The sequence below is a fragment of the Uranotaenia lowii genome, chromosome 1 (genome assembly GCF_029784155.1).
Source record: "Uranotaenia lowii strain MFRU-FL chromosome 1, ASM2978415v1, whole genome shotgun sequence".
Classification (NCBI taxonomy): domain Eukaryota; kingdom Metazoa; phylum Arthropoda; class Insecta; order Diptera; family Culicidae; genus Uranotaenia; species Uranotaenia lowii.
The window spans coordinates 67,596,063-67,606,753 of NC_073691.1; positions in this window are offsets into that span (position 1 = coordinate 67,596,063).

Here is a 10,691-nt window from a genome sequence, read left to right on the forward strand (position 1 = left end):
TTAATGCTGATCATAATGATGTTTTACTCATCCGCAACGTGAAACTTTAAAAAGGTTTAAGTGAACTATAAGACGCAATCCTGCCTTCCATTTTTCTTGTAACGATTACCAGTTCTTAAACTAACAACATTCTTCACAGCTAGACAAAAGCTAGCGTCAAACCCACATCCCTTTTTACACTCAAGCCCCTCATAAAGCTGATTTACCCGGGGAAAGGGATTGCTCAACAAATTATGCCTGGGCTTGGCTCGGTTTCCATCTGACCGACATAGTTTTGTTCGGTTCTGCCTAACTCACTACTTATTTGAGAAACGGATTAGGTTCAATTAAATGGAGCTTACCCGAGTAGATTCAAAACACAAACTCCTGTTTCCACCAGTCTTACAACAGTCACTTTTGTACCAGAATCGGGGAGGCCCTTCTGCCTAGGAGTGCCGCAAATTCTACAACTTTTTAAAAGCATACGAAAAAGGCGGCCACCGTAAGGCGTATCGAACGGGTGGAAAACAGATAAACTTTTCCATATTGAGCGATAAAGTTTTTCCCCGCGCACTGCTAGGCTAAGTAATGCTCAGACGAGCGTGTAGTTTTTAATGTCCGCAAAATGCAATCGAAGAAAGTGGAATTTGGGCTCGGCTCGTGTGGAACGCGAGAGCGGGAAAACCCTCTAATGCGATGCGAGGGCCTCCAAGATCAGTTCGCGTTCATTCTTCGAACGGAGCTTTCGTTCGTTCTATCGGGATGATAATAATGGAAACGGAATAGTTTTGTAATTGGCCTACGAGTTATGAGTGGTATCCGCAATATGTAGCGGCTTCCTCGAGAAAACTGGAGCTTTCGCGGGACTTCGTTCGGTAACATATTTTTTCCCGTGCTCCGTATGTGACCCGCAAAATGATCTAACTTTTACCGAGAACATCAGTTTAACGATTATTGTCGGGTTAGATTGTACATACTTTACATTTTTTTCAGAATAACTCACTCTTTTTTAATCATAACAGAATCAGTCGATAGAAATTTCAACAATGCATTTTTTTAAGGAAATTGAAATATAATGAATTAGAATTTTTTTCGCAACAACCCATAAAATCGTCTGGAAACATGACAAATCGTTTGAAAGAGTTGTTATAAGGCTTAGTTACCTTAGTTCATTTGTACCTGTGAGGGAGAAGTTATAGCTATAATTCATGTATTACGTTGTTTTGTAGATCCCTGTGAATATTTTGTGTTTAAGAGAGCAAAAAAAAAAATAAGTTCTAAAAGTAAAAATTAACCGTGCCGGCCAATTGCCGTGTAAATGTCGTTCTAATTGAGGAAGGCAAAAGTATAAAAAAAGCAAGAACCAATATCGAATCCAGTTAAAATCAACCGTAAGGTGTACGAAATTGTGAAGTGTGTTGATGCCAGCGATTAATTTTCTCCTGAAGCATTCATTAAACACGGTTTGAACCCTTGCTGTGAGCTACCGGAGACGACCATCACATATTTATTCAAACCACCCCTCTTGAAATGAATCCTTCCTGCAGGGAATGTATATTTCTCAAGGGTTCCTGGCTTCCTGATGACTCAAGAGACCGAGTTATTGAATTTGAATGGCTCAACCCAGCTGCCGGTGTTGATTATTAGAACATCTTCAAGCACGGCGCGAAGCTTGAACAACAACAACAATCGAACCATGATGACTCTAGTTTGGTGGTCTCAAATGTCAAATCGCACGTTCAGCCATATTGAAAAAAAGTTTTGACAGCTGAAGTGTTTACGAAAACGAAGGTCCAGGAACGCCAGATATTTGAGATAAAAAATCAGAGAAGTCTGTGTATGTATAAGCACATTGCACAAGCTTATCGTCGACCTAAGATCAAAAGATGTAAAGCCATATTGCGTTTCGGTTCGGTTCGGTTCTTTGTTTTATTTAAGGGGGGGGTAGGGTCTAACGGGTATAAAAAAACACCATTTTCACGATTTTTTTCTAGAGCTATCGTTCAAACAAATGTATTCAAATTTTTTGCATTATACAAAACATTGTTAAAAGAACATATAGTAATTTTTTCGTAGAAAAATATTGAAAAATGAGCCGGTGACGGAGCATTTTCGAGGATGCCTTTTAGAAAACAGGATTTGCGGTGGACACTGTATCTCAGCACAAAATCATCTGAATTCAAAAAATCAGAGCAAAATATTTTTAATAGATGTTTTTCTGGACCCCAACGTTTTTATTTAACTTAAAAATATTTTTATGAAATTTTTGTGACTGTTTGAAGTAAAAACTACGATTTTTCACTTAAAAATCCGCCATTTTTCACCTATAAAATCTCCTCAAAGTAAAAAAATCAAAAAAGAAAAACGTTGGGGTCTGGTATTTTATATGTAGATACTATGTTCCAAATTTGAAAAGAATCGGATAAGTAGTTTTCAAATGACGATGTCCACGGACTTTAAAAATGTGCTTTCGAGAAAAACGCGTTTAAAGTTTCTGCTCTTGCTTTCTTGCAGTATTAGATAGGAGGAGATAAAGGCCTATAACTTCTACAGTTTTGCTTCAATTGACTTGAAAATTTGACACAACATTCTTGAAATGTTTTGCAATAAAATAATAAAAAAATAAAAAAATCTATTTTTTTAAAGTGTTAGACCCTACCCCCCCCTTAAGTTGGATTTCCAGAAATAAAGGATTAATTAAATACTTTTGTTAATAAATTTACCTTACACTCTGCACTTCTTGGATGTTCCGAAAAAATCTTCCGGAGAAGCACTTTCTACCGCCTGGACTTTAGTTCTATTTTTAAGCTGCCGATGGAGCACAATTTTGTGCTTGACGATGGGAAACACGGTATTTAAATCTGCAACAAACACTGATGAGTTTGGTCCCGGTCATAACTATGTCTGCTGGCTGCCTTTCCGCTCAACCCAGTGACTATTGTTTGGCACCGCTACGGCTCCACTGTTAATCCAGTAGTTGTGCCAAATTTTCCATCGATCTGCCAGATTCATAAGCGGTGCGCTTCTCGGACGATTGAGTGTCATGCCTTGCCAGGTTTCTATCCTATTTGATGACTTTCTGCTGCTCACAGTTACTAAACAGGTCCTAAAGGCAAATAGCACTGATCACACTGATAGGACACTTAGAACGAAAATTCGACCATTTTCTGGCAATTTTTTTTTATCAAATTTTGCAGGTTCGCAATACCGACGGTAGGTGGCGAACCTTCCATTTGCCGATACAAATGCCCTTTAGGAAAATGTTCTTGTTTAGCCCGATGTTATCGTACGAATTGCCTTTTTTGAAAGTTTTGTGGCACTTTCTCACTGGGATAGAATTTCTTCAAATCGATCGATGCGCACACTAGAATCGATATTGCGTACTGTTGGAAAAATTATCCTAAAAACGAAATCGAGTGTCCAGTCAGTAAATATGGTCAGTGATAATAGTGTTGAATAAGCAACTAAACTAATAACTAAGGTTACTCACCGCTACCGACCAAGCTGGCACCGTCTTCTATCGATCCAACCATTTTCCTTAGATAAACAGGACGGAATTTTTTTTTCGCTTCAATCGATTATGTTTGCAAAAATCAGGGCATAACCAAAATCTTTGTCTGACCAATATCTTGACGATTGGCAAAAGTCCGTGTTTTCCAAACAAATCAAGGCACCAGGTATTCCAGCCAGCAAACAACCGCCCTCTTCACCGTACCCAACCCTCGTCTACTTTTCTCCAATCTGAGCCCACCATCATGAACTGGAGACTGCTGGCCGAAACTATGTCTTTCAAGTTGAGACATAATGATTTAAATAACGATTTTTATTTTAAGTTCGGTTTTTTTCATTCCTAGAAAAGAAATATTTTAATTAGTTATATCTTGAAATAATAAATTTATTTATTTACTATAAAAAACAGGTTTTTGCAATCGTATATTTATCTGATAACATCTGATCAACATCCAAGAAATTGGAAAACGGTTACCATGGACCGAGTGAATTTTTGAAATTATATGCATCAAGTTATATCGTGCGACGGAATACAGTGAAAATAAAAATAATGAATCAACATTGTCAAATGTACACGTTGGTTTGTTTTTCCTTAAAAATTTTTCGATTGACCAATATTGCATTTAAAATACCTATCATATTTAACTCAAAAATATTTTGTGTTCTGAAGCAAGTTGAAAACTATTTCTCTCTATATAATTCACAACGTTAAATAGCCCTTCCGTGCACCCATGTTGAATTATTATACTAATTATTACACAATTCATAGTTATTTTACTCATTCTAGTTTAGTATAAAACATATTTATCACCTAAAACTACTCGATTACTCGAATGGACATGTATTAAATCTAACATAACTTTTGCAAATCTTGATGAAATTTCGCCATATTTTGACAGAAAGTTCGATTATAGTTGAGCAACAAAACAGACCAAAAAAATTGGGAGTCGAGTGCTTAAAGCGCCACACAGCGGCCAATCCGAGACCTTTTCTACAAATTTTCATGACTTCGCATCGAAAATCAATAATTTCGTACAAATGACACACTTCTGCCCATCATAAATCAACTAGGGCTCATTGGCTTGAATGTAAATTGCAAATGAAACCAAAAGCAAGCGAACATTTTTTATCTTGTTTGAGTTATAGGGTTGTGAATTTTACCAGTCATTTTGACTGGTCACGGTCCGAGTGTCCATGACAAAATTTTTATCGCCTATTAACCCTCATCTGCATTAGAGTGTCATTTTGACACTATTTCAAGTTTGAATGCTTGTAACTTTTTTCAGAAGCTTCATAAAACAAAAATTTCTTCGGGGACCCTAAATGAATTCAAAAATTCTTTAATTTTGCATCTTTACTTTATTTATGAACGAACCCTGGAAGCCTGGACAAAAAAACTCCCTTTTCCGACTTAGAGTGTCATTTTGACACTCCAAAAGTAAAATCAATTGAAGTCGTTTGAATTATTATGAACTTCATATAAAACTTATATCAATAGAAACCTTGTAATGTCAGTATAATATGTTTAGAACATAATATATAGCGAAAGCTTATAATTTTCTCGTTATATAGCATGAAAGAAAAAAAATCCGAAAAAAGATGCCTCAGGAAAACTGCTGTAGTTCATATATTACACGTCCAAAAAAAATATTTGCCTTATACATATGAAAGCTGAAGTTAATGTCTACATCATGGAACAAAGAAATATTTTTTTAAATTTTTTTTAATGAAATGGTCACAAAAAGTTCGAAAAAGTGGTCTGAAAACCCTACTTTTTATTCGATTGCTAGTAAATACTGTTTGAGCGATGGTAGAGTGTTTTAAAAAATATGACTACAAACTTCATTGAAATTCAAACATTTTGCTGTCTTTAGATTTTCGATGCAACAAAAATTGAATTTACTGGAATTTTTCAAAGTTGGCTACTTTGCGCGATTTTTTCACTAATTGAAATTTCATCTGTTTTTGTGGTCCTGCGTCAGGTTGTACCCGGATTTTCAGTGCTTTCTCGCTGTTTGAAAAAATCAAAATTATATCCATTGAAAAGGGAATTTAATCTACATTCTAGTGAGGTGCAACAATTTACGCTATGAGATTTCACAAAAATATGAAAATTATAAACGTAAAATCATTCCTGAATTTCTAGAACCACAAGCAAAACGTGTTTGATTGCTCTCCGAGTAGGTACGGTGGAAGGTGATTTGGTCAGAGAGCGAAGCCGACAGACGAAGAAATGCACGACACGCATCGTTATTTCGTCTGTCGGCTTCGCTCTCTGACCAAATCACCTTCCACCGTACCTACTCGGAGAGCAATCAAACACGTTTTGCTTGTGGTTCTAGAAATTCAGGAATGATTTTACGTTTATAATTTTCATATTTTTGTGAAATCTCACAGCGTAAATTGTTGCACCTCACTAGAATGCAGATTAAATTCCCTTTTCAATAGATATAATTTTGATTTCTTCAAACGGCGAAAAAGCACTGAAAATCCGGGTACAACCTGACGGAGGACCACAAAAACAGATGAAATTTCAATTAGTGAAAAAATCGCGCAAAGTAGCCAACTTTGAAAAATTCCAGTAAATTCAATTTTTGTTGCATCGAAAATCTAAAGACAACAAAATGTTAGAATTTCAATGAAGTTTGTAGTCATATTTTTTAAAACACTTTACCATCGCTTAAAGTTTGCATTGCATTTACTAGCAATCGAATGAAAAGTAGGTTTTTCAGACCACTTTTGTGAACTTTTTGTGACCATTTCATTGAAAAAAATTTAAAAAAATATTTCTTTGTTCCATGATGTAGACATTAACTTCAACTTTCATATGTATAAGGCAAATATTTTTTTGGACGTGTAATATATGAACTACAGCAGTTTTCCTGAGGCTTGTTTTTTCGGTTTTTTTTTTCTTTCGTGCTGAAAAACGAGAAAACTAGAAGCTTTAGCTACATATAATGTTCTAAACATATTTTACTGACATTACAAGGTTTCTATTGATATAAGTTTTATTGTAATCGGTTAGATATAAAGAGAGTTATGACGATTTTAGCTTGGAGTGTCAAAATGACACTCCTAGTGCTGATAAGGGTAATGAAATCTAATGCGAATGAAGGTTAAAAGAGCTAGTGAAATAAAACATACACAGTTTTGCAGAAATTCGAAATTCATGAAAAGTCGTATTTTTTGCGAATTTTAAATGCTTACTATTTAAAAGATATTCAACAAACAAAGTGTCCAACTAGTATTTTGACTGGTGTAGTCTTTCTAGTGTTAAAATGAACAAACAAATTTCTAATTATAAATTTATGACTGCCATGAGGGTTTAATATTGATATTTAAAGAAAAAATCTAATTTAGAATCTTAAAATTTCCGGTAGTTTTTTGAAAAAAAAAGCTGATAACCAGCAATCGAGATAACTGGTTTCCAGCAATAAAGATTGCTGGATTTCCAGCAATTGAGTTTGCTGATCGTTTTCAGAAATTTAAATTGCCGGAATATTTTCTGGAAAGTCAGCGGAACAATAACTAGTAAAATTAGCTGGTTTCCAGTAAAACAAAATTTTGCTGTGTAGGGACAAACACGGAGACTCGAGGTTTCTAAAGGGCGAACACTAAATTATTGCGACACATTAAACAGGGCATAACATTTTTTACCAATGGGTAAAAATCAACCAAATTTTGCACATTTTCTCATTGATGTGTATTGTTTACATTCTGTCAACCTCGAAGTCGTGTTTCTCGATTCAACAAAAATGGAGGTGAATCATCGCAAGTTGAGAAATTAAATCCTTTCCAAACACCTGGAATTTTCAAACCTGTCGCACCGGCAGTTGTGAAAAATATTGAACATTCACCATTCAACCGTCTCCAGAGTGTTGAAGTGGTTCCAGGAGCAGTTGACGTTGAACCACGGCAAAGGAGCTGAAAGAAAACCGGGTCCGGAGAACAAAAAGACGGAGGGAAAGGTGAAGCGGATGATTAAAGAAAATCCCAAAGTCTCAAGCCGTGATTTGCCTAAAAAGTTCGGCATGTCGCAAAGCTATGTACGTCCAGAATGCAAAGAAGAGAGCTGGACTACATACAAACAAGGTAAAGAACTTCTCAAATCACGATGAGCCTCAACAATCGACGCCTAAAACTCGGGCACGGAAGCTGACAAAATATGGCTGCTGTGTGATGGGCGACGAAACGTATATAAAAGCCGATTTTAAGCAAATTCCGGGGTTGGAGTTATTCACCGGCAAGAGCAAGTTCGATGTGGACGACAAATTTAAGAAGAAGATAATGTCGAAGTTCGCCTCCCAATATCTCGTTTGGCAGGCTATCTGCTCTTGCGGACTGAGGAGTGAGTCTTTCGTTACAAAAGGCACAGTAAATGGCGAGATCTACAAATCTGAGTGCCTCGAGGAACGCCTTTTTCCGTTCTTCCAGCAGCACGACAAAGCTACGCTATTTTGCCACTATTCTAAAATTGTCCTGGAGTGGTATGAGGCCAATTCTGTCCATTTTTTTTTTCTAAAGAACATGAACCTGTCAAACCGTCCGGAATTGTGCCCGGAGGAGCAGTACTGGGCAATAATATAGCGTGAACTTCAGAAGAGCAAGAAGACATTCAAAGACGACAAGAATATGTTAAGAAAATGGAAAAAAAATGGTACGTGTTTCGTGTTTACGTACCGGATGACACTGTAAAGACTTTGATGCAGGACATCAAGCGAAAATGCGTTCAATTTTGCACTCAAGGCTCCATCGACTAATTTTTCTTTTGATTTTTGAAGTGAATGAAGGTATGTTTAAACTACCCTGAAATTTTGGTTTGATTATAAACATTATAAGAAAATTGGCATGTCATTTTCGGTGTCGCAAGGTACTCTAAATAAAGGAATTCTAGTTAGGGGTGTTCTTCCATAGGAGCACTGACTGCCTATGTTTGTTTAGTTCCAATATCAAGTCAATACTTGTTTATTGTTTCCTCAAAAAGATTGTAGGCATGCCCTTCCAATGATATAGGATTTGTCTATGTACATAACCTGTGACCATCATCTATAACCTGAGTGTTAGTGAATCTCGTTTTTAAGCTTTTTTTCCTCAGATTTAAGCTTTTTTGCCTTTAGAGCAAAGGAGATGATAAAGCGCAAATCTGAAAAAAGCTTAAATCTAAGAGAAAAAGCTTACAAGAAGTGTTCCACACGGATTCTATAGCATTGCAGGGACCTGACTGTTGGTGAGCAACAGGAGGATGCAATGTTATACGATTTATCTATAAATCGTGTGACCAACATCTATTTGCTGAGTGTTAGTGAACCTCGTTTCAAAGCTTTTTTCCTCAGATTTAAGGTTTTTTTCTTGCCATGAGAGCATTGGAGATGAAAGCTTAAATCTGAGAAAGTTCCTTTTAAATTGAAGAACATTTTTACAAGTTATGTGTTTTGATTTTATATTTTTGGTTAAATAAATATGTTTGAAACATGAGGCAAAAAAGCAAACAAAAATTTTTACGGCCCGCAGACAAAGCTCATTTCTAAAATTTGGCCCGCCGACTGAAAATTTTGATCAACTATATATTCTACTACACTTTTACATTTTTCAGACTTATTCAGCACTGTAAAAATTTAAACTTTTTCAATGTATCAATAATAATACCAGCAATTATAGAATCTAAACATAAGTTCAAAAATTATTTTATTTTAAAAAATTTGGTGAGAGACAGATAATAGATTTTTCCATCAATGGTGCGCTAAATAGCGAAGAGTCGCTTTATAATAAAGTTTTTTTTTCAGAATTCGATGGACTTACTCAATCAAAAAAACCCCAGCTCAAATTTATACCAATTTTTATATATCAGATAAGTTTGTATGAAGTTGAAAACATACCTATTATGTTTTCAGACTGGAGATCAGAAATGTGAGCGTGTGGATATAAAGACGGATGGATGCACAAATTATTCTCTTTGTGGTGTAGTATCCGTATATCCGGTCAGCACTGTTGAACCGCATAAAAATGATTATGCATAAAATATCAAAGCAATTTTGTTTGCAGATTTGGTTACTAAAAAAAATCATCAGTTGTATTATGGTGGCTCCAGAGAGTAACTAGAAATTTTTTTTTCTCCACAACTGAGGTAGAGATTGACTTTGAGATGGGTGATTTTTTTACTATTTTGCTTAAAATTGTGTGTAAATTAAGTCACATGTGAGTTCTTGTGTAGCATTGATATTGAAGGAAGAGGAAGTTAAAAAAAAGAACACCAGGGATCCCAGTATTTATTATAATTTGTTAAACAACCCAAGATTTCCCATCTTCACTTCAATGAAGATTAACTAAAGATTCGTTCGAATAAATATAATGACAAGCATCACATTCTGAAAATGAATAATCTATGATAAGACAGTTTTCCTCCGATGCTCAATGATGGGGATGTTTCGTCGAAATTTGTTCTAATCAAGATTCAATCAAGCGAACGTAAAAACCAACAAGCAAAACGAAAGGGCTTCCTTCCCTCATCGCATCGCAATCGGTTTTCCTTTCATCAGCATTTCTCATCACAATCAATATTTATTTATTCATAAGTTTCCCGGTCCAAGCGACTGATTCCCGAGAATGAACCCGTGTAAGAAAAATAGAGCAGCAGCAGCAGCAGGGAAACTTCCCGAAGCAATAGACTAGCAACTAACATGAACGTAGCAACGGTGCACTAACGGCGGATGCAACAACGGTATTTCCGCGCTTGCAAATGCATTTTTCAAACATAAACTTGATTACTCCATTGCATTGCGCGATGGTCGTCGTCGTCGTCACTTCGATGCGGTTGTTTAATATTTGGACTCCAGTTATGTGCAGCATTTCTGCTTGGACTGCCCGAGCCAAGTGTTGCCAAGTGGGGAGAAATTCAACTTTCTTCTTAGAACTGTCGGATTCCGTTTTCCACACGACGACTTTTCTCGTTTGTAAGTATTTTTTTTCTCTTGCGTTTCACTTCCTGCTAACTTATTTTTCCAGTCGCCCTCGAATTCATACCGGGGCCAAGTCAAAACACTACACGATGAGTGTAATTAAAAGGAAATAAAAGTCTTCATAAATTAATAATTTTATGGATATTTATTGCAAAGTTGTGCATGCAGTTTGCGGGCGAACTTAAGGCGACAACTTCAGCGCTGTTTTCTTGGCCAGGGTTCTGGAGCTCCTTGAATGTATTCAAA